The sequence below is a fragment of the Microcaecilia unicolor genome, chromosome 8, assembly GCF_901765095.1.
Source record: "Microcaecilia unicolor chromosome 8, aMicUni1.1, whole genome shotgun sequence".
Lineage (NCBI taxonomy): Eukaryota > Metazoa > Chordata > Amphibia > Gymnophiona > Siphonopidae > Microcaecilia > Microcaecilia unicolor.
This window is the reverse complement of record NC_044038.1, coordinates 75,289,645-75,314,163: the sequence shown is the minus strand read 5'-3', so window position 1 is coordinate 75,314,163 and position 24,519 is coordinate 75,289,645. Positions and strand designations below refer to the sequence as shown.

The following is a 24,519-nucleotide window of genomic DNA, read 5'->3' as shown; positions in this document are numbered from 1 at the left end:
TGAAATTACATGGAAATACTTTTAAAACAAATAGGAGGATATATTTTTTCATTCAAAGAATAGTTAAGCTCCGGAACTCGCTACTGAAGGATGTGGTAACAGCGGTTTGCTTATCTGAGTTTAAAAAAGGTTTCAACAAGTTCCTAGAGAAAAAGTCCATAGTCTGCTATTGAGACGGACATGGGGGAAGGTGTTGCTTGCCTCGGGATTTGTAGAATGGAAAGTTACTCCTAATTGGGTTTCTGTCAGGTACTTGGGACCTGGGTTGGCCACTGTTGGAAGCAGGCTACTGAGCTACATGGACCATTGGTCTGACCCAGTATGGCTATTCTTATGTTCTCATGGAAAACAATGCTGAAAGAGCCACTGAACATAGGCCACTGGGGTGAATCCCTCAGCGCTCTCCTGCAGTCCAGTGATCCTCAGATTAGACCTCCAGCTCTGATTTTCATGATCCTTGAGTGGTCCTGCATTTCCCCAGTCTCTGCCAAATGCATAGCTTTACGCTACTATCGCCCATCCAATCCTCCTCTATGTCCATCAATCTGGCTTCAACTTCCTCCAGCTGTTCAGTGAATGCTCCCAGTTACTCCTGGAGCGAGGAAACCACCTGCTCAACTATTTCCTTTTCAGCCTCCCGGAACATTTCCAGGATCTGCACCAGAGTTCGATCTTCCACCTGTGCCTGCATTGATAAATTTTGAGGAGGACTCAGCCCCCCCCCCCCCCACCCCTTCGCTGCTAGGGAAACAACTTCAATTGTGACCTGCACACCATTTTGAAACAGCCGACCTGGCTTTGCGGCATATGGATCCTTGATCGAGGGGTCCATCTGAAGCTTCACCTGTTTCGGCAAAACCGCGAAGACAATTCCCCACACTGTAAGACACTCGGGATCGCCAACTGGTTCAGGGAAATTTCAGCATAACCACAAAGACAATTCCCCACACTCAAGATCACCAACCGGTTTAGGGAAATCGCCACCAAGGGGAGTGAAAAACAAGTTACAAAGAGGGCACTTCCGCGGAGCTTACTCAGATTCGTCTTGCTGCCATTACCCCTAAACCAGAAGTCTCTCAATTACCTCTTTAACATATAATGTCACCCCTCTCCAATTTGATCTATTTTTATTTTTATTTATTTATTTACGTCAATTTATATACCGTATCTTATTGCTACTGCAAGACAGAACGGTTTACAATTTATAAAAAGAAGCAATACAATAAGTACAAATTGGACAAACATTAGAACTCCAATCATTACAGGAAAGCACAGCAAACCCACAAACTAGCTACATAAGATGAGAACAATATAACTCATGATTAGTACACAGGAGAACACCGCAAATACAAAATTAAATACATAATATAATCTACACAGACAGATAATACAGTTTTGACTTAGTATATATTACAGATGCCCAATTTATAACCTTTCTTCCATTATTCTAAATTCTGATCTACATACTCGATAAAGTAGAAGGTTTTCAAAAGTTTCCGAAAATGAAAGTAAGATTTCTCAAGTCTGATCTCTTTTGGAAGGCCATTCCAAAGAGAGGGAGACAAATAGAAAAAAGCCGAATTCCGTGTAGATTCCCATCTAGCCCTAGTGAGAGGAGGAATCACTAACCTGTTGTCTGTCAGGGATCTAAGGGTTCGTGTGGCAGTGTAAGGAATAGTTAGATTTGACAGATAGTCAGGATTTAGTGTATAAAAAGCCTTATGGGTCAAAACTAAAGCTTTAAACTTAACTCTTGCTTCAGCCGGAAGCCAGTGCAGTTGATGTAGCAAAGGTGTTACTCTGTCATCCCTCCGGGCCCTACAAATCATACGTGCTGCAGTATTCTGTATTCTTTGTAGTCGCTTCAAGCTAGCTTGAGTGATCCCTGAATATATGATATTACAATAGTCTAAGCGTGAGGTAATATAAGCAGATGTCAGCGTTTTAAGGGAATCCTTACTAATTGAATTCCTAACTGACCGAAGTCTCCTAAGATGGAAAAAAGATTTTTTCACTACGTCAGATATTTGTTCCTCGAAAGTCAGAGCAGAATCAATTATAACCCCAAGGTATCTAAAAGATTTAACTGTAGGGATGTTCTTGCCAAATAGCATAGGTACCACTGCTTGACATGTGCCCTGTCCTACTATCCAAGATGTTATAGTCTTATCTGGATTTAATACTAATTGATATGTTGTGAGCCAATCTGCCACTTTATCCAGACAAATTTGTAGTGGTGTAAGATCCATATTAGATGGTTTAACATAATGAATAAGAAGAAAATCGTCCGCATAAGAATAAAAACTAATACCCATTGTTTGAATGAGAAGTGCCAAGGGACTGACATATAGATTAAACAGTAATGGGGACAGGACCGATCCCTGTGGAACCCCACATGGTAGATTGTATTCTGTAGAGGACGATTGCTGCTGAACTACTTTAAATGAACGTTCGGTAAGAAAAGATATAAACCATTTCATAATTGTCCCTGAAAGACCAATCTCACCTAATCTATCAAGAAGTAGTTTATGATTAATTAAATCAAAAGCTGCAGATAGATCAAGTGAAACAACCAAGGCAATATAGCCATGCTCTAGTTTTGCATGAATCTCACTTAACATCGAAGTCAGGATAGTCTCTGTGCTATGGCCTTTCCTAAAGCCCGATTGTCTAGGATGTAGCAAATTTTTGGAATCCACATAAGTTTGCAATTGTCTAAACACTATTGTCTCTATCACTTTGGATAGGAACGGAAGATTAGAAACTGGTCTATAATTGTTGGGTGTTATAGGATCTAATGAGGGCTTCTTCAGAATAGGCTTTACTAGCGCCTCTTTTAGAGTAGCAGGGACTACCCCTTCAGAAAGACTCCGTACGATGATTAAATACATAAACTGTTGGATTTCTAGCGTGTGGTTTTTCAACCATGCTGATGGTATGGGATCCAAGGAACTGTAAGTGGGTGAAAGACCTGCAACTAAAGTGTGCAGTGATTCCACAGATGGGAGTTCAAAGTCTTGCCAGGGTACAGTTAGTTGTGAATTTGAGGAGTTGTCAATATGACTGATCCCTGATACCCTTGAGAATTGAGCTCTTAGATTCTCAATTTTAGTGCTGAAAAACTTTGCCAGAGTTTCGGAATCAAGAGCAGGAGATTCTCTATTTTCACTAGTCGTAGTTGTCAAGCGTTTCATAATGTGGAATAACTTTTTCTGTGAACTAGCAGCTTCCTTTATTTCTTTGGAGAAGTAGGTAGTTTTAGCAGCTTTTAGTTGTGTTAAATAATATTTTTGGCACTGCTTACATTTCTGTTTAAATTCTATAGTTCTATGCTTCCGCCATTGGCGTTCAGCTCTACGTGTCTGTTGTTTACATAGTTTTAATCCTAGATGATACCATGGTTGAAACCGTTTTGTACCTTTAGTAATTATTCTTTCTGGTGCAATATCTTCAAGAGCTACAGATAGAACTTGATTCCATGTTCCAATTTGATCCTCTATAGGAAGTGTATCAAAATTCAATGGGAACTTATCCGCTAAAGAAGGTAAAGATGACGTGTCAATTTTTTGTAGACTCCTTGTTTTAATATAGGTAGAATTGGTATTATATAACAACTGTGGTACAGATAAATAAAACTGAAGAAAGTAGTGATCAGACCATGATACCGGAGTTAATACAATTTTTGAACATCTAATTTCATCCAGTTTATGTGTTATTATCAAATCTAGTGTATGTCCAGCAGTATGGGTTGATCCATCCACATGTTGTATAAGATTAATATCCCGTAAAAAATTTAAAAATTTTACTGAACGTGGATTAGATTGATCATCTATATGCACATTAAAATCACCTAGTATTATAAGATTTGAAAACCTAATCGTGGCATCTGCAAGGGATTGATATATGTGGTCCCACCCCACTGCTGTAGTGGAAGGAGCACAGTAGTACAGTAGTACATGAAAAGTGTAACTAGCTGTACAAAATTTTAGCAGTAGAAGTTCAGGGTGTGAGAGTCTATGGTCATTGATTTCCTGAACCTTAAAATCAGACTTAAATATTATAGCCAGTCCACCACCCTTTCTCCCTGTACGTGACGAATAGCTAACTGAATACCCTGGTGGTAGACATTGAAAAAGATAAGATTCTTCCCCTGATAAAAGCCATGTCTCAGTAATAGCAAATAAATCAAGCTGATGCAATTTACAGAGATCTAAAATATAGGAGAACTTACTCTTGAGAGATCTACAATTAATTAAAGCTGTAGACAGCGAGGAAAAAGGAGGGGTGATATCAGGGACTCTGTTTTTAGATAATGCAACAGATGTTAGATAGCGTGGGCTATTAGATCTACTAGAATAGGCAAGTCTCTGATTAGTACGCCAACTCCAATGTACTGGAATATATGCTAAATCCTGCATGCCTTTAAATGTTATCAGAGAAGGTGAGTTGGAATTCCAGAGAATCAACAGAATAAAAATAGGGAACATCATTAGTTCATTAGGAACCAAGGCCTTGGCCTCTACATAACTTAACTTTCCTAATTTAATTCCTAAAGCTCAAAAAGAATGAATATTATTCCAGAAAAAAACAAAAAAAAACAAAACAGCTATATATCCCAGCGTCGCACACCCCAAGGAGCACATCTAAGGAGCGCACCTGCTCCTCAGGTGCGCTCCTCCGGCGCGCACCCGACGCGCGCGCCGCAGCGGCACGAGCGCCGCAGCTCTTCAGTTTAAATAGAAAAGTACAACTTGCTTTTTTGATTGGAGGTGGAGTTTCGCGGGTCACGTGACCCCGCCCAGAAATCGTCAGCAGGATAGCCCCAAGTAGGAAGGTAAAATCTAAACACCTAAAAATAATAAAAGCAAAATAAAAACACTTTTCTGGATTGACAACAGCTTAAACAGCTCTCAATGCAGTCCAATATCCTCAATAATCAGTTCTCAGCAGCACGAGCGCCGCAGCTCTTCAGTTTAAATAGAAAAGTACAACTTGCTTTTTTGATTGGAGGTGGAGTTTCGCGGGTCACGTGACCCCGCCCAGAAATCGTCAGCAGGATAGCCCCAAGTAGGAAGGTAAAATCTAAACACTTTTTTGATTGGAGGTGGAGTTTCGCGGGTCACGTGACCCCGCCCAGAAATCGTCAGCAGGATAGCCCCAAGTAGGAAGGTAAAATCTAAACACTTTTTTGATTGGAGGTGGAGTTTCGCGGGTCACGTGACCCCGCCCAGAAATCGTCAGCAGGATAGCCCCAAGTAGGAAGGTAAAATCTAAACACCTCAAAGGTCTTACGTTTCTGTATTGTTTTAAAGTTCCCTTTTAGTATTCTCACCATAAAATCCTTTGTAAAGTGTTGTCCCACAGTAATCAATGAGTAAGTTCTCTTTGAACACACAGTTCTTATTCTAGACCCACAGTCTTTAGGGCACAGCCAGTACTTCTCATGGGGATCCTTCTGCTTCAGCTACCAGCCCTCCTCTGCAGCTGCTAGTTCTGACTTGGTTAACTTCTGAGCCTTCGATTGAAAGTGGTCTGCGATGCAAATTTGGAAACCCACCCAGGCATCTGGCAACACTGCTCTCTGCGATTAATTTCTACCCTGGTAACAGTGTACCATTGGTTATCCTCCTTCCACCAAGTCTCTGAGATGCCTATTGCATCTACCTCTTCATTTAGTTTTATATATTCTAACTCTCCTATCTTATCTTTTAGGTTTCTAGCATTTGTATTCAGACATTTTTTTTTGTATCTACAATCTGCCTCACAATTGTATAACGCCCCTTTAGGAGTGTCCCTGGGCTCAGGACCAAACCTGGCAGGAGCCCCCTGAGCCAGCTTCATCGGCCCCTTGTATGTGTGGCGCTTGGTGCCCCCACCTGAGGTAGAAAGGTTTTAGTGGGTGAGATTTCCCTTCTTTCTTCTCAGGAAAATTCTAATAAATACTTCTTTGAATTTATCTCTTTCAGGATTATTCAGTCCTCTGTGACTGTGATCTGTGACCCATACTATTCTGACAGAGCACAGAAATATATCTATGTTCACTCTTTTGGAAGCCCAGCCCTCTTTTGGCCAATTGCTGTAACTTAAGTTGCCCCAGCACCAAGAGAATCCTATCCTCTCCTCTGAAGTGCAGAGAGAGAGAGAGAGAGAGAGAGAGAGAGAGAGAGACAGACAGACAGAGGTTTTCCCTCTATTTTAGTTCCTTTACAATCTCAGCCCTCTGTGGCAGCAGTTTCCAAATTATGGGTCACAACCCCAATTGCTGTCACAAAAACCATGTTTGGGTCGCAAGCCGTTGACCCAGCATAGACAATCACAAGCTTCTTCTCTCTCCTGCTACCAACCACTACTGCACTCTGTTGCTCTGGTTCATTGGCAGTGGCAGCAAAAGAGGTAAAAATAATAGCAAGCTATGTGGGTCCATCTCCTTGAACATAATTCTGCTAGACACACACAGAGACAGAGAGAAGCTGTACAAGGAGGGGGACATACAGAGACGCACACGCACAGAGAAGCTGCATGAGGAAGGGAGAGAGAGAAAGAAAGAAAGAAAGAAAGAAAGAAAGAAAGAAAGAAAGAAAGAAAGAAAGAAAGAAAGAAAGAAAGAAAGAAAGAAAGAAAGAAAGAAAGAAAGAAAGAAAGAAAGAAGCTGCATGAGAAAGGAGGCAGAGAGGCTATGGATTTTTCCTTTAATAATTTGTCCAAACCTTTGTGCATCCCTTTCCTAATAATTCCTAGCATTCTGCTTGCTTTTTTCGCTGCCGCCACATACTGGGCAGAAGATTTCAGCACACACTCACCCCATTCTGGTACTCCCTATTATGTCACATATTCATCCTCCCTCTCTTATAGTGGAATTGGAAAAGGTACAGAGAAGGGCAACAAAAATGATAAAGGGGTTGGGACGACTTCCCTATGAGGAAAGGCTAAAGCGGCTAGGGCTCTTCAGCTTGGAGAAAAGGCGGCTGAGGGGAGATGTGATAGAGGTCTATAAAATAATGAGTGGAGTGGAAAGGGTAGATGTAAAGCGTCTCTTTCCACAAATACTAGGACTAGGGGGCATTCGATGAAGCTACAAAGTAGTAAATTTAAAACGAATCGGAGAAAATATTTCTTCACTCAACTTGTAATTAAACTCTGGAATTCATTGCCAAAGAATATGTTAAAGGCAGTTAGCTTAGCAGGGTTTATAAAAGGTTTGGACAGCTTCCTAAAGGAAAAGTCCATAGACCATTATTAAAATGGACTTGGGGAATCTCCACTGCTTATTACTGGGATAAGTTACATAAAACGTTTTGTACTTTTTGGGATCTTGAAAGGTATTTGTGACCTGGATTGGCCACTGTTAGAAACAGGATGCAGGGCTTGATGGACCTTCAGTCTATCCCAGTATGGCAATACTTACGTACTTATGTACTCCTTCCCCATTTGTGGAAGTCTGGAATCTACAAGGCATTCTGCCGCCTTCTTCCTAGTCCCTTTCTTGTGGAATGTGCTGCCTCTCTAGCTGAGGGCGAGGCCTGTTATAAGAAATTCCATGTGAATTTAAAACAAACTTTTTTTCACTTGCTTTCCCTGGCTCGTAGTGTCACAGTGAACATTGGTAGGCTCCGTGCAAGCATACACATTTCCATATCCTTTCTTTCTCCCTCTCATCTGTTTTCAATTGCTGTCTATGCTTTCCTTTACTGTCAAGATGTTTGGAGTTTCTCTTCTGCTTAGCTTCCCTGTCAAGTTATTTGGAATTCCTTCCATTTTCTTAAAGTAGTTTACCTGTAAATCGCTTTTACGTTTTGCAATGAAAGGCAGTAGAGCAAGTCAGAATAAACAAACAAACATTCAAACAATATCCCAGCTTCACAAAAGAATATTTTCAGAGCTCTCTGCTCTAGTCCACATTAATTCCTCTGCCCTCAGGATTATCTAGGATCAGAGCATGGGTTCCTAGCAGCTCTGAGGCTCTGCGGGATGTTTAAATACAATGTTTTTCTCTTTTGTGCTTCATGCTTTCTCAAAGTAGTAAATTTAAAACAAATCGGAGAAAATATTTCTTCACTCAGCATGTAATTAAATTCTGGAATTTGTTGCCAGAGAATGTGGTAAAAGCAGTTAGCTTAGTGGGGTTTAAAAAAAGGTTTGGATAGCTTCCTAAAAGAAAAGTACATAAGCCATTATTAAAATGGACTGGGAAAATCCACTGCTTATTTCTGGGATAAGCAGCATAAAATGTATTGTATTGTTTTGGGATCTTGCCAGGTACTAGTGACTTGGATTGGCCACTGTTGGAAACAGGATAGTGGGCTTGATAGACCTTCGATCTGACCCAGTATGGCAACACTTACGTACTTATGTACTTATGCACTCTCTTATTTTCACATATACATACACACACATGCACCAGACACGTACATATATCAGCCCACAGTCCTAGCCCCATCAATACTGCTGCTAGCACTTTTGCACATCTGAGTCTGCTTCAGCTCCCACCCTTTATATCTGCTGACTCAGACAGCCTCTGTCTCCCAGGGCTCAGGGCTGCTTTAGGTTTGCAGCTGTTTCATACCTATCTGCCCTTTACAAGTCAGGACATGCAGTGGAACAGAGCACCATTTCTCCCTGTCACAGCCTAGTGCTGCTCTCAATATGTATACCCTAGAGGATAGGAGGAACAAAGGAGCTAAGATACAGATGTTTAAATTCTTGGAAAGTATTAATATGCACACAAATCTATTTCAAATGTGGGGAAGCAGTAGAACTAGAAGACGTTAATTGAGGTTGCAGGGTGCAAGACTTAGGAGTAACATCAGGATATACTTTTTTCAGGGAGATGGTGGAGGATGCTTGTAATTATCTCCTAGTTGAGCTGGTAGAAACAAAAACAGTGATCAATCAATTTAATGTCATACATGTCTCTCAATCAGGTTCCGTGCATTACATAGTACGGAGGCTTTATTGTGTACATTGATTACACGAGTTAAGCATATTATAAGCAATGGTAATTGAGCCCTGATAATGCAGTTAGATCTTTTGAGTGCCTTCGACTTGGTTCATCATGATAAACTTTAGAGGAAGCTGGACAGAGAGACTCTGGTTTGTGGTTGATATAAGCCACAAAGAGGGTCACAGGCAGAGTAAAGCTATAGTGGAGGAGTGGCCTAGTGGTTAGAACACCAGTCTTGCAAATCCAGAGGTGGCGGGTTCAAATCCTAATGCTGCTCCTTGTGATCTTGGGCAAGTCACTTAATCCTCCATTATCTCAGGTACAAACTTAGATTGTGAGCCCTCCTGGGACAGGGAAATATCCAGTGTACCTGAATGTAACTCACCTTGAACTACTACTGAAAAAAGGTGTGAGCAAAATCTAAATAAATAAATAGTTCACAGTTTGCAGGGCTGAAGGGGTGATGGACAGCATTGGAATATCCATTGAAATGGTTTGGGGGCTCTCTTTTGACTAGGTCTTATATGGTTAAGATGTATGAGGAATTATCGGAATGCTGGTCACCTGGTTGTGGGGTCCCTCAGGGGTTCCTGTTGTCACCAGTTTTGTTTAATGTGTTATCATCTTGTTTACAATTGACTCTACTACACTAGAAGACTCACTCTAAACAGTAACCCAGTATATGTCTCATTAGTAGATGGATGAGTAATAATTTTTTACAGCTTAATAATGAGCAAACCAGTGACAAAGCCGGGAAATAAGATAAGTGCTAAGTTAAAAAAGTGAAAAAGCAAAAAATCATTAATCAAGACTAATGAGGATTCCCGCTGTTAAAATAATGATACAGCGGAGAGGTGTAGTTTATGAAGTATAATAAACACACCGGAAATCTGAAGTCTAGATTATCTGATTGATTTAAAAGACTGTGTTGACAACAGTAAAGTGCTTTAGTGGTAATAATAGCTTAATAAGAAGACAAAATTTCTACTAATAATGTTGAATTTCATAATGACTTTACCTTTGTAGTAGAAAATATAACACACACTAGAAAATAGATTAAATTTTAGGTGTAATCATTAGGTTAACTATGGAGGAACAAATTAACCATCTGATTAAAAGCTGTTTCTGGAACATGAGAAAATTAAGAAGGATACAGAAATATCTTCTTCAGGACCAATTTAGATTAGTAGTACAATCACATATCCTAAGTAAAATGAAGTATTGTAATATAGCTTATTTTGGGTATGTCAAAAAACTTACAAAAACGGTTACAATACAATGCTTTAAAAACTTCATTTCTTATTACTCCTTCTTATGTATCTTTCAGTGGCATAGCTATGTGGGGCCATGGGGGCCTGGGCCCCCCAAATTTCCTCTGGGCCCCTGGTTTTGCTTGCGGGGGTCCCCAACCCCCGCCAGCTGAAGCGTTATCCAGCACCAGTCCCCGGCACCGCCACGTTGCCTGCCCTGCTCTGTGTTCCCCTCACATCGGGCATGCTCCTTTTAGTGAAGGGGAAGACAGAGCAGGGCAGGTAACGTGGTGGCGCCAGAGACTGGTGCTGGACAACGCTTCAGCTGGTGGGGGTTGTGGACTCCTGCCAGCCAAGGTATTTGCTGCGGCAGTTGGTGGGGAGCAACAAGGTGGCAAGGAGGCGGGTGGGCGGCAGAGCAAAATGTGCCCCCACCTCAGGATCTGGCCCCCTCTAACCGCGAGGTCTGGCCACGCCCCTGGCTTTACATTGGCTTTCAATAGAATCCCAAATTATGTTTACATGAGCAACATAGTAGATGATGGCAGATAAAGACCTTATTCTCAGGAGTCTGTTTCCCAACAACTTTGAAAATTGTTTTCTTAATCAGTTTTTAATCAAGTCAATCACCTTGTTGCCCACCCTTAGACTGCTAGGTTTATAAATGAGTGTCCTGTGCAAAACAATACCAAAAGCTCTGCTGAAATCCAGGTGACACTAGAAACAGTTTCCTCATGTATAAACTCCATTTCTGGCACTGCCCCCCTCTTATGGTTCTACTTCTGCTTGTCTGAAGTGAGCCTGTTTGAAAAGAGCAGAAGTTCAGGAATTTTTCTATTTTTAACTATTACAGAAGACCGGATGCGCCAATCAACATCTGGAAGATTAAAATCTCCCACTAGCAAGATCTTCCTTCCCCAATATTGTATTTTATATAAAGTGCCTACCTTTTCCCTCCTGAGCATGTTACTTGGTATGGTTGCATCCAAATCTTCTTCAAAACTAGTACTTGTAAGTCTGGAATTTTATTACTTAAATTATCACTATTTGTGATATATTTTTTTCCTTCCATTACATTACATCTCTATATATTCCAAAATGCCTCCCTTATTTTTCCCTGGGGGAATCACTCTGAAAAGGAAAGAAGAGAAGCACAGGAAGACCTTAGGGAGGTGAAAGAAGCCTGCTGCGGGATACTACTACTACTACTTATCATTTCTATAGCACTACAAGGCATACGCAGCGCTGTACACCATACACAAAAAAGACAGTCCCTGCTCAAAGAGCTTACAATCTAGATAACGTAACATAGTAGATGACGGCAGAAAAAGACCTGCACGGTCCATAGGACAGGCAAACAGACAGAACAATAAGGGTAAGGGAATAAAGAGGTGAGGATAAAAGGACAGGCAAGTGAGTAGTGGTTAGAGTCAAAGATAAAGAATAAAGATAAAGAACTAGAGAGGCTAGGGAAAGGAGATATAGAGATGTGAAATCTCTAGAGAGAAGCAACACGATAGTATTGCTCAGTGTCTTTTGAGAGATATTATAGTGACTGCAGTCATGGTGTATGCATGCATTATTGGAACACAATGTACCCTCTTTCCACTACCAACAATATTGCTCCTGTAGTGAAAAAACTGCATCACCCCCCCCCCCCCCAAAAAAAAAAAACATGTAAACAACAGAGAATGACACAAAACAAAATATTTCAGGCTACACAGCCCTAATATGCATCAGAACAAAAATCCTGAGTTAGCTTATTCCCTTGCATATTATACCCTTCCTTTGCCTTTTGCCCTATCATAAATCTCAAGGTCAGTCAATCAAGGTATGTCAAAGCTGAGTACAGGGCCTGCTGCATCTAACGCACTGGATCTGACTGATCCTTGATTGCATCACATACACAGCATCATCCAATGAGATTCCATCCTACGTAAAGTAATTTCTGACATAGCCCTGAACACAGCCACTGCCAGGGATTCAGGAAATTTACAAGAAGCAGTGTATAGGACATGAGATGAGATTACTGAACAGTACAATGTTTAGTGGATCCCGGATGCTCAGTCTAGCCACCCACTTTTGTTTATCACAGAGTGCCTTGTCTTACCCATCTTGTCTTTCTATACCCCGTGTGTCCTGCAGTCTGTCACTTTAATATTATTCTTAGCATATAATGCCCCTCCTCCACCTTTTTTCTTACCCTGACCTTCCTGAATAGATTATAGCTAGGTATAGCTATATCCCAGTCATGGTTCTCCGTGAACCATGTCTCCGTGACTGCCACTAAATCCAAATCTGCTTAGTACACAATCAGTAGGCTTTAACAATAACAAGAGGAAATAATTATGAAAAATAAATGATCAGCAATTGAGGGGGGGAACCGTAATACTATGAATACAATACTGTGCAGGCTTTCTTCACCAACAGTTACCAAGGGGTTGATGTGTTTTTCGCCTTTGAGCAAGCTGCTACCATTGTATTTGTGTGTTCACTAAAATATAGTGTACAAAGCATACCCTTTAAAAGGTCCATATGAAACCACAAGTAAAAATTAAGCTTTTCAAGATTTAAAAAAAAATAAAACCCAAGTACATACGTTCCCTATTCTCACCATTCTTATGCGTTCTAAAGCAACATTCTGTTAAGGAGAAAAAACTGCCAGTAGCAGATTAACATCTCCAAAATAACCCAACACTTTCTACCCTGCTCCTTCTCTCAAACATAAGAGCAGAAAGAATGAAAAACAAAATTGAAATTTATACACAAGCAGACTACGACTTTTATCACCCCAGAAACCCATAACCTGGAGCCTGGAGTTCCAAAAAAAATGGAAGTTCGAAGTAACCAAGTAAAGGAAGAAAACGCGCCACTGATCATACTCCCCCAGCGACTGCTAAGCTAACAATGTCCCACTGTTTCCAGGTACACAAGCAACTCCATTGCCTCCTAGCTATAAATTGGCTTAAAAAGGTCCCCGCCCAGCCAAAAAGTCATTGCTCCGCAAAATATAACTAATGCAAATGAACGCAACAAGTTCACAGGTGTGCCACACGGATCCTATCCTTTAGTCCACAGCCTCTAGCATTCCTCTCACGCCAACCCATGCTCCTATTTGAATGAGGAAATTAAATCTCAAGAATGTTATTCCGAGTTTCTTCTTTACCATGCAGTCTCCAATCTCCATACTGAAAATGGCTGCTGTGAATTCCCATGACAATCTCATTAGATTGCCACTGAAACTTATGGCACTCACTTTTTCAGAATTGAGAGTAGAGACTGCATGGGAAAGAGTGTAGGGAGATCGCTCCTGCACCAGCTGATCTGGGGCAATAACTCGCTCGCAAAATTAAAAAAAACAAAACACCCAGCTTTTGTAAGCGCGAGCCAGCTCCAGCACATCACTGGTTGTGGAGCAATTTAGAGAAGTGTTGTGGATAAGGAGTAGTGGAGTAGTTGCACAGGATAATTTTAGCGGTGGGGCAGTTTGTGGGTTGGGAAAGTTGTGAGGGATAGTTTGGGTGTAAGGGCAATTGTGAGGGTAGTGTGAGTGATGGGGAATTTGCAGGTAGTTGTTTTGAGATGGAGCAGTTAAGTTGGGGGGCTTTGGGAAGGTGGCAGTTTAGGGAGCTGGAGCAATTATGGGAATTGTTTTGGGAATGGAGCCATTTGGTTGGGAGTAGTGATGAATCAACTTTTAGATATTGGGGTAATGTGCTTCTGTGGACAGGCCTGGGTCCTCGGTAAACACTGCCATACAAGTGCTAAAGGTGAAAGGAAAATATGTAGAGAATTGTGTAACCTGTCCTTTCCCCAGGTCAGAGATAAATAAACATACAAAGTCACTTCTTATAGTCACAAGGTATCTCTCCCGTGGCCTGCTCCTGTAGGCCCATGCCATATGCTTGGTTCCCTCCCCCCCCCACCCCCACCCCCACCAGGCAACCCAACCACCTTGTATCTTCCTGGAATTCTCACCATTCCAGTTTCAATGTCCACACTGGGCACCACTTGGCCCTGACTTCCGAAGTCTCACTATCTACCAGGTTGTAAGACAAACTTGTCCTACCTCAAATCCACTTCTGCTCTGTCAGTTATGGGCTAGCACTCCTTGCTAAGGACATTCTTCTTCACCAGGCTCTTGCCAGATACTGCTTGCCACACCCTTGGAGTTCTCTGTCTAGATAAATAAATTTTATGGCCAGTATATCAAATAAAAATTAACTTGTCATCAGGTGGTTGCCATATAAGTAGATTTAAAAGCAACAAAAAACAAAAATCTTCCAGAGCATTTTTGGCACAAACAAGTTGCTATATTGCCAAAAGTCAAAGTGGAGAATTATTTGAAATGGAATCAAGAGTTGTTCAGATATCACTGATATTCAGTTGCTGTCCTTCTAACTTGGGCTTCTACTCTTAGGTGTTTACAACTTGTAAATTTAGGGGGGGTCAATATTTAAAGTGATTTAAATGGCTGTTTAAATCACTTGTCCAGGGCTAACTGGGTACATTCAGTGGCACAACTGGATAGTGTCACTGAATATACCCAGTTAGCAACCGTACAGAAACTGGCTATTTTGTGGGCAGTCTGGGGGTGGAGTTGGCACTTATCCAGTTAAGTGCCAATATTCAGGCCTTAATTGGATAAGTTAACCAGATAAATATGACCACATAAAACGCAGGCCTATCTTTCTTTTTTCACTTTAAGTATTTTATTGAATTTCAATACAAAGATACAAAACGCAAGAATGAAACAATAACAAAGCACCCAAAACATCTTCCCACCCACCCCAAACCCCCATCCATTAATCCAAACTATATGCTTGAAGTATAGTCCAAACTGGAAGCTAGCTGGGCAGTTGATTCAGGCGTACAGCCGTCAGGTTGGCCATTAAAGCCATATATCGCAGTCTCTGGTACCACCTAGTGGTGAAAAACAGAAGCAAAGATTTCCAATCCACTGCAATAGCAAACCGAGCTGCAGACAAACAACTTTTCAGTACCTGGACCAAAGTAAAGTCCAAATCTTCAGAGTACAGACTGAACAAACAAGTCTCAAGGGTGAATTCTAAGGCAACCTCTATCATTTGCGCAAAAGCGGTTTGGATAAACAACCAAAAACAGAACAGGTCCACCAGCAATGATTACCCTTCTCCCCACAATTACACCAACAGAAAGAAGTTCCTCTCAACTCCCTCTTATATAGCATACAAGGGCTAATATACCAGCACAAGAGCAGTTTAAAATTGTTTTCTTTTAATTTACAAATTCCAACCACACACTAGCAAACTACTATGCCTCATACAGCTAATTAATTTTAGGGGTAAGTGAAGTCACTTACCCCTAAAATTAATTAGCTGTATGAGGCATAGTAGTTTGCTAGTGTGTGGTTGGAATTTGTATTTCTTTTAAATTTAGCAGAAACAGAAAAAGTATGCATATTCCCCACACACCGCAACCACTTTGTGTGGGGAATATGCATACTTTGAGTCATCCCACTTTGACTAATCCCACTCCACTCCATTCTCATCTTCTGCACCCAGTGATACATATACCCAAGTTTAGAACCCCCCCCCCCCATGTAATAATTTTATACAATCGAGAAATCAAACCCCTCAACATAATAGGGAGAAGCCATAGCTCCTCTAAGGGATGGTTGACGACCTCTCTCATAAAAGGAGACTGGAGACAGTGGTAGACCCAAAGAAAAAGATAAAAATCCTGCTGAGGAAGACCATACTGCTCCCTCAGGCTGGAAAAGGAGCTCAAAACCCCTTCCTCATAATACTGATAAAAAAAATACCAACCCCATGTGTTCCAATTCTAACAACTGAGGATGGCATGAACCTTCCTCATTCAACAAATATGAAATAGGCTGCACCAGAACCTCCAGTAGGGCCCATAGAAGCACTTCAAAACCTTGTGCCAGACTAGTAAAATATGATGAAGAAAACATTCTGGTCCCGCACCCCATCCACAGAATCCACAAATCAACAGATAATGGAAATGGATGCAACTAACATAATTTAATCTGTATATAAGGTTTACAAGGAACTCCTAGATGCCAATCCCACACATGACACAGCTCGTCTGCCAAATAAGAACGAAGATCAGGCATACATAACCCGCCCCATTCTTGTAATCGAATAATAAGCATCCTCCCGGCCACCCAAGGGCGACCCCCCCTCCCCCCCGCCACACGAACTGGTATAATAACCATTGCCATTGGTGAAGCAAGCCATCCGGGAGGAATAGAGACAACGCCTGAAACAAATAAAGTAACTACAGTAAAATATTCATCTTCACGATAGCAATTCTCCCTAACCACGAATGACAGCCCCAATTCCATTCTTGCAAATCAGTTTGAAACTGATGAAGTAGGGGAACATAGTTAGTCGAGTAAAGATCAGTGGCCTTAGAAATGATTTCTACCCCCATATATTTGAGAGTGTGGGATACCCATTTAAAAGTAAAGGTAGCCTAAATGAGAGAGTTCCACTGAAGGGATCAAAACATTCAAAGCCTCCATTTTGTCTATATTCGTTTTAAAACCAGACACCTGCCTGTAACTCTTAATTTCCCAAAAAACCACAGGTAAAGACACAAGAGGATACAAGATGGACAAAATCAAATCATTTGTGAATAAAGAGATTTTATGATAGAAATCCCCCAAATATCCATGGAATCCCTGATGGCTTGTGCAAAAGGCTCCATGTCACGGAACGCCTAGCACCCACCTGGGGTTAATCCTGCGAGCACCTGGAGATTCTGTCCCCAGTACTGCTCAGGCCCACCTGAACCTGTGCACGTGCTCTATACTGACACTCTCCTCCCACTGACTGGGTCCCGCTTGCCTCTGGACGAGTCTACCACACTTCCAGGGGTCCCACAGTTCCTAGAAAGCACTCACAGGCCCAAAACACAACCTACTAGGATTCTTAGTTACTCCAAGACATGAGAGCTAATAAACAAATGAGTTTATTATCACAGAAATAGAAGAGTGGACGATATAAAACAGGTAGAAAAGCAACAAGCAATAATAGGTAACTGACTAAGGATCAATATTAAAGCTATCTAAACACTTTGTCACTACCTGGGTAGCACCTGGGGAGTTTCAGGAAAATACTGCTCACACTTCTTGAACAGGGCCACAGGGCAGAGATGTTTACCCTCTGCACTCCCTATCTGAGACTGGGGAAAATCCAGTACCTCCTGGCTAGACTTCAACTCCAGGGCCAATCAGAGCCCAGAGCACCAAACTGAAAGTATCTAGCCAATGGCAATGCAGGTTGCCTTTCCACAGGGCTAAACTGAAAAGAATACAGCTTTATCTGCAAGAGCTTTAAAACAGAAAACAAACACCACCTGCTGGTCAAAGAAGAGAAATACACTGCATGAAATTATTATTACTACAATTCACAGGTTTGAAAACCCCCTGTTTTGCCACACTCCATAACTAACGCAAACAGCAACAGTGATAAGGGGCAGCCCTGCCGCATGCCCCTGCCTAAATCAAAAGCCTCCGTGTACTCCCCATTGATTTTAATTCATGCCTGAGATGTAGTATACAAAGCAGGCATAAAAACCCTCCCCCAACCCAACTTTATTGAATATTACTACTACTACTACTACTATTTAGCATTTCTATAGCGCTACAAAGCGTACGCAGCGCTGCACAAACATAGAAGAAGGACAGTCCCTGCTCAAAGAGCTTACAATCTAGTAGACAAAAAATAAAGCAAACAAATCAATTAATGTGTAGAGGAAAGAGGAGAGGAGGGTAGGTGGAGGCGAGTGGATACAAGTGGTTACGAGTCAAAAGCAATGTTATATGGTAAACAATATGGTAAACAAAAAGGATCAGTGTACCCTGTTGTAATGGAAGTGAATTTTAAAGATTGTTTTTCATTTCTGTCTTGATCGACCAGTGCACTCGGGGTCTGTATTGTTGATTAGAAGTAATTCTGTTTAAAAATCATTGTAACCTTAATTGTGTGAAAATAAGTTGGAATGCAGAAGAGAAGACACAGCTCTAACTAATTTGGTATGTGAAGGGGAGGAAGGCATTTGTTTTCAGAAGTTCAGCTTGGCCACCTGGGCTTGGGAAAGCATGTGACCACATTCCCACAGTCCTAAACAGAGAAGCATTCTGTAATTTTCCTTAGAAGCATCCTGTAAACTTTCCCTAGCTCTGAATATGCGCTCAGAGCCTAATAAAAGGGAGGGCTTGTCACAGCAGAGTGGGAGCTCATCTGTGAGTAACGTACAGACTGTGCAGAGGATCTGTTCCTGGTCTAAAAAAAAGCTCCTGACTTTCACTGTAACGGCCCCCCCCCCCCCCCAGCTGATAAGAGCCTGGATGATGGAGACCAGAGATGTTGTATGTATAGAGTATGCATTGCTTCCTTTCCTGGTCTAAGAACTCTTTGCATTGCTTAGATGTAGAGACCAGTGATGTTTAACTAATCATTGTGTGTATAGAGCCAGTACCGTAGCGAGGGTGCCTGACACCCGGGGTGGGTCGCTGCTGCACATCCCCTCCCCCCCCACCCGGGTGCAGGGCACGGTGCACCCCCCCCCCTCCGCGGTGCACCCCGCCCCCGAAACGCACCTTGCAGCGGAGGGCAGGCGGGAGGGCCAATCAGCCCCCAGTGCACGTCACTGGGAGCTGTGTCGGCTCTGCTGCTTCCCTGCTTTCTCTGCCCCGGAACAGGAAGTAACCTGTTCCGGGGCAGAAAGAGCAGGGAACCAGCGAGCCGACACCTCCCCCAGCGGCGTGCACCCGGGGCGGACCACCCCCACCGCCCCCCCTTCCTATGCCACTGTATAGAGCTAATCATTGTATTTGTGTTAACCATTGTATATACCTTAATCATTGTAGAATTTAGCTCCTCTAATAAAGGTTTTCATTTATTTATTACGAATCCAAAAGAATCCACAGTAGTCTGTGTCAGTGAGACACACTGTAAATCCATAGCAGTTCACCTGTCAAACGCCTTTTCAGCCTCCACTGCCAACAACATTGCTGGGAGCTTGACAGAGCACGCCGTCTCAACCACATGCAGACAGGGCCGCTGAGAGGGGGGGACAGGGGGGACAAATTCCCCGGGCCCGGCCTGAAAGGGGGGCCCGGCAGCGGCGTTCGTGCTAATGTTTTTTTTCCTCCGCCGCAGCTCCGTGCTCGCAGACAGTACCAGTCCTCTGCACTGAAGGCAGCCTCACGATTCGCTCTGCTCTGGAACTGCTCCTGTGTGTACGTGCGGTGCGTGCTGCGTGGGTGGGTGGTGTGTGGCCAGCGGCGCCAGCGGCAGCCTGTGCTACTACGGGGCGGATGGGGCTAGTGCCTGCTGCTCCTTTTCCGGCCGGGTCGCATCATGGGTGACCTCAGGAGTCAGGACAGGTCAGGTGGTGCGTGGCGGGCCGGGCTAAATTTGGAGTGCACTACTACAGTGCTGGTGGCCTGGTCTGTTCCAAGTTCAACTTCCGTTCTGGTGGACCGGCACGGGAAATGCTGCAGTTGTGACTGGAGCTGGAGGAGCAATAATTTGTGGGAGAGCAGCACTGGACCCCTTTTGTAAGCTAACTAGCTAAGTAAGCAGTTTTGGAGGTCGCAGGTCGGGGGATTTGAGTGTGCACACTTGACTTGTGCACTGGAGTGGAGGAAAGAGCAGCACCAGCCAGCAAAGCTGTGTTGTCACGTCACCTGCCAGGGACCAGGTAATAAAATTATTGTTTATAATTGTTTATAAATGCAAGCCTGCCTATCCTGTCCTTTCTAGAAGTTTCTATATTTTGGTATGCTCATTCCTGTCTTATTTAAAGCCATTCACATTTGATGGTCCCCGACATATTATTCGATATTTTTTCTCCCACACTTTATAACTTTTCAAAGTTGCCACAATACCATTATACGTCTATTATAGGTTTCTCAAATTTAGCCTCAGTGGTGCTTAATTGTCCAATTCTTAGTTTTTGGCAATTGATCTACGCACCAAATTCCTCATCGGCTTCTACATAATTATTTGAAGAATATTTTAAAGCACTTAAGTATATTCGGACAGGGGGCTCAAAACTGTCCGACATGCATGTTTCGCCTGCTAGGCTGTGTCAAGGACTCCCCCCTTATGCCGTTCTAGCGCCGCCGCCAGCTCAACTAAGTTATTCTTCAAATAATTATGTAGAAGCCGATGAGGAATTTGGTGCATAGATCAACTGCCAAAAACTAAGTATTGGACAATTAAGCACCATTGAGGCTAAATTTGAGAAACCTATAATAGATGTATAATGGTATTGTGGCAACTTTGAAAAGTTGTAAAGTGTGGGAGAAAAAATTTCTAGTTCCTTGTGTCATATCTGTTGTCATGTGTTTTTCATGTGTGATCAAGGTGCAGTATTCTGCTAGTGTGTAGTATTTGCAGCCCTTTTTGTTTTGTTTTTCATTAGGTAGTGTACTGGTGTTTTAGAGCCTGGTGTAATTACAGTGCTGCCTTTCCACGCATAAGGTTGTAGCTTGTACTGTCCTTGGAATTAGTGCTGTTATGGTTTGCTAAGGTTATGAGTGGGTTTTTGCACAAGTTTGTGTATAGTGTTTTGCAGTGGAGAGATTGTGTTTTGGCCTTACTGAGGTGGCACCAAAACATCATAAAAGGTGTAGAGCCTAAATCATGACACACTACCTCTTGAAGGATCTATATATAGTGCGGGGGCCTGGCCTGGTGGCGGACGGAGAGAAGCGTGTGGAGGGGGGAGCGGCGGCGACCTCGGGGGGGGGGGGGGGGCAGGGGCAGCCTTGTCCTGGGCCCAGCCCAGTCTCTCGGTGGCCCTGCATGCAGAACCTGTTTAATATTGTTCATAGTCTGACACCCCGTGACAAACCCTGCTTGGTCAGGATGAACCACTTCAGGTACATGTGACGCCATACTAGAGGCTAATAATTTTACAAAGAGCTTCAAATTCATATTAATAAGAGATAAAGGTCTATAATACCCGCACAAATTAGGATCCCTACCTGACTTACCAAGTACAGTAATACCTGCCACATTAGCATTAGGGGGATACCCATCCCAGCCTGCAAAGCATTGAAATACCTCATGAGCACAGGGGCCACAGACATTAAAAAAAACCTTAAAAAACTGATTCGTAAAGCCATCCATCCCCAGAGCATTCCCCTGGGGCAAATTCTTAATAGTAGCCTCAATCTCAGAAGCTGTAATCTTAGCCTTAAACCAACTTTGTGCCTCATCAGAAAACCGAGACAGAGAAACCCGGACCAAATACTGAGCAACATTAGCTTCCTGAATACTCTCATCCTGAGCTTGTAAAAATCATTAACACATCACTGAATATGCTCAGACTTACACAATGCCTCACCCTGTGCACCCTGGATCTTCAAGATATGTATCTGCTGCTGGTGCTTCTGAAGCTTCTGCACCAGAAGCCTACCCAATTTATTTCCCCTCTCAAAAAAGTTCTGCTGAGTGAGTCGAAGCTGAAGTTTAATATTCACCAAGCAGAGAGAATGAAACTCAGCCTGGAGCTGCTCCAACAACTGCTTATCAACCCGATGGAAACTCCGCTGATAGCAACACTCGACCTCAGGGATCTGAAGCAAAAGAGAGCTCTCCTTATGTCTCTGCTCTGTCTTCTTCCGATAGCCCCACTTGATATCAAAACAGATTTCAACCCTTCCCACAAAATAGAAGGCCGCACGTCAGGGAGATCATAATGCTGCAGATACTGAGACAATTCTCTCTCCAAATCCCCTCGGATCTGCTGCTCTTGGAGCAAAGTCTCATTCATCTGCCAGCAAAATTTATGGCCCCGCACTCCCCCCATCATCAAAAGAACACCACATAGGAACATGATCAGACCAGGTGGCTACCTCAATATGACACTCTTTCATCCTATCCAGCCAAAAAGCATCCTCTAATGAATAATCCAAATGCACATAACTGTTGTGAATTGTGGAATAAAATGAAAAGCTGAAGTCCTTCATCAATGTCTGAAGCTGCAAAGGAGTTTCTATAGTCTTTTCTTTTTTTGTTGTTACATTTGTACCCTGTGCTTTCCCACTCATGGCAGGCTCAATGTGGCTTACATGGGGCAATGAAGGGTTAAGTGACTTGCCCAGAGTCACAAGGAGCTGCCTATGCCTGAAGTGAGAATTGAACTCAGTTCCTCAGGACCAAAGTCCACCACCCTAACCACTAGGCCACTCCTGACCTTCTTACTGGGTAGGCAGTCAACACCAGGGTGCAACACAAAATTAAAATCTTCCCCTACTAACAACCCAACCTGCGCTTTATTCTCCAAAGATCATAGACCCCCTTCCAAAAAGAATGCAACTTCTCATTAGGAGCATAAATATTGAGAAGTGTAACCCATACACCCCTAAGTTACCAAATTAGCATTAGCAGTCACCCTGCCCAGCCCTGAACCTCTTCAACTAAAACAAAGCATAAATTATTAGGCGCCAAAATCAACACACCACATTTTGATTCCCCCATCTTATTAAAATGCATTTCCTGCCAAAAAATGATATCAAAATGGAGACAAGAACTTCCTTAGCCAGAAGGATCGCTTCCTAGGTGAATTCAACCTGCAAACATTAAAAGTACCTTTGTTCCACAATGAACTACCTGTAGCTCAGCTTATAAAACTCACACCTTACCCAACTCACTCCCACTCACACCCTACCCAACTGCCCCCCCAAACCCCCACCACATCCTCCAACCCTTCAGGGTCCCTGCCCTCTTTCTCCAGCCCCCACCCCACCACCCAGAACCCATCATCTAAACAAACCACCCATGGATTAGTACCTGTCAGCGGCCCAGCAACAGACATCCACCCCCCCCCCCCCCATATCCTTTCCCAAAACTCACATATACTCCCCACCAATGCAATATAAAAGAACACAGGCCCCAACACAGAAAACAAACCTAAGCAAAGACCCTCCCCATTCTCAAACTCAAACATTCAACAACAGACTGTACCCTCCCACCCTGCAACCCTCCAATAACCACCATCATAAACCCCAGACCAACCAGGTATCAAAGACATGAGCACACTTCCCCCAAAGACACAATACAGTCACCATCACCCAATCCACACACCAGGCTAGTGTCCTCCTCTAGGTGATCATTGAGGCGGCTCTCGCTGCAAAGTATCCGACAATCTCGACAACTGCTGGTCTTTATCCACATGCTTCCACTTGGATGAACAGCTGCTCATCTTGGCACCGCTCGCTCCACTGCACATCTCCACAGGAAGATTAGGCACTTGCAACTCCACTAACTTCTTTCATGCCTCCTCCACTGAGGCCACTCTGTAAAGCGCTCTATTCACCATAAACACCATCCCCAAGGAGAAAGGCAGCGGTAACGCAAGGAATCAGCTCTTCAAGAAAGCAGTAACCTGGCAGAGCTTGGGGTCCAAACAAGATGGCCGCATAGACTGGGATCTCTGCCCACCTCCAGCCTTTTTTGAGCATTATTCTCTCAGGCTGCACAGATACCTATATTTTCTAACTACAATGATTTAGAATAACCCGCTATACCGCTCAAGATGCAAGTTCTTTCTTATGGCTGATTCAGAGGGATGCTGGGAACCGTGCTGCTCTCTTCACATGGCAGCAGAGAATGACATGGGGATGGGGACCCGCAGTAACAGCGGGGATAGGGACAGGGACAGATCCCGCGGGGACAGGGTGGAGATGAGCTAAATACAATTTCAAGGATCTGCTCTTCATCATTGGCACAAAAACCTTCCTTTAATTTAATTGTTAATCTTGCAGAAATCATCTATTCTGCTTCATATAATCATTACACAGTCACATTAATTACAAAATTGTTGCTGTACTTACCTTTATCTGCAAGTCGGCAAATGCCCAATGCACACGCTCCACTTGTACCTCTCCCTACATCACCGTGTTCTGATTAGCGCAGGAGCCCTTATCACCGAGAAAATATGTAATAGCAAAGGCTCATGTGCTAATGGCCACGCGCTAATGGGAAAATTAACATGTGGCCATAACAGTCAAAATGGAAAATGGACCACACTAAAAGTGACTTCAGCTCCATGCTGGAGATAGCACTGGCCACTTTTTAGCGTTGCTTAGTAAAAGGGACCCTAAATCATGGCCACATATAAACTAACATTAATCAGTAGACAGCGCGATATAAACAGTACCAAATTTCACCTTCTATTGGATTAATGTACCATATTGACCCCATTGTAAATTGTACTAAATTTAGCTGAAACAAACTTCTTAAAAAACTGTTCATAAAACATCTGTTCAATCTTGCATTTTTCATTTGAAGTATGCATCTG

At 42.9% G+C, this 24,519-nt stretch overlaps 1 long non-coding RNA gene across 1 annotated transcript; it reads right to left on the bottom strand.

The window, feature by feature from the left end:
• Nucleotides 1–10,462: 10,462 nt before the first annotated feature.
• On the bottom strand, nucleotides 10,463–21,301 carry LOC115476300. The gene is made up of 4 exons (XR_003943158.1): nucleotides 21,290–21,301; nucleotides 21,063–21,067; nucleotides 17,017–17,026; nucleotides 10,463–10,533 (listed from the first exon to the last, which is right to left on the bottom strand). It is a non-coding gene; the product is annotated as an uncharacterized LOC115476300 (long non-coding RNA).
• Nucleotides 21,302–24,519: the final 3,218 nt, after the last annotated feature.